We start from the raw sequence: 1,132 nt of genomic DNA, 5'->3' as shown, positions 1-1,132 counted from the left end.
CAGGAGGAACAATAGAATGAAAGCTATTGACACTTTACCGTAATTGTACCGTTTTGATCGAAATTACGAACTTTGGTCTCAATTTTTTCACAGTTTTAGAATGTTATGCTGGAAAATGAGTTCAGATTTGTATTCAGTGGCCCATAAAAGCCGGATGAAAGCAAAAAGTATTTTGATCAGAAATGTAATTACACCATTATGTTTGCCAACTCGTCAAATAATAATTTAACAAATTTTCTGTTTTTCGTTTTTAATAATTGTAATTTTGTACTGTCCTTTAAACTTTTTTTAATTTCATAGACTTTTGTATCTTTACTAAAGTATTCAGTATTGTTGATCCACCGATTATTTTTATTTTCAAAATACAACACTATTTTTTAGTTTATTTTATCTATATTTTTTATTTCAGTCTTAAAACTTTTGTAAATAGGTTTCGATAAATAAATGATAGATATTATAATTTTAAGTTATTTATTAATAATTTATTATTAGATGATTTTTATAAACCGAAATAAGCGATTCAAAAATCGATTGATTTATCTGTATAGTTACCAATAAACGATGTCCACGAATCGTTTTATTTTTAAACACCACAATTAAATATATAGTTACTTTGATGGGTTGGTTGTTTCAAATCACAAATAGTTTTGATCCTTCAGGCCCAAAATGTACAATTCCTAAAATGTTGAATTCTCACAATCTTTTCATACTGAAGATCCTATAATATTGTTATGTACATCTAACAAAAGCCTTTTCGACAATTTCGACTAAATCAAGTAAGTATAGAGATGATCACGCCATGAAACTAGAATCTCAATGACTTAACATTACATCATGATTGTTGCAATAATTGTATTTAAATCCATACTATTATAATAATAGCGAAAGTATGTCTGTTAAACCGATTTTGATGAGGCAAATAGTTAGCTTAAAACCCGGGGAAGGACATAGGTTACTTTTTATCCCGGAAAAGCAAAGAGTTCCCACGGGATTATAAATGACCCATCTGTTAAACCGATTTAAATAGGAAATTTTTAACAGAGGTAGGCGTCTCGGCAATTGAGATGGGGCAAATTTTTATCCCGGAAAATTAAAAAGTTCCCACTGGATTTTAAAATAAACCTAAATCCAC

Source organism: Maniola jurtina, chromosome 24 (assembly GCF_905333055.1).
Source record: "Maniola jurtina chromosome 24, ilManJurt1.1, whole genome shotgun sequence".
NCBI classification, from domain to species: domain Eukaryota; kingdom Metazoa; phylum Arthropoda; class Insecta; order Lepidoptera; family Nymphalidae; genus Maniola; species Maniola jurtina.
Note: the sequence above shows the minus strand (reverse complement) of the source record.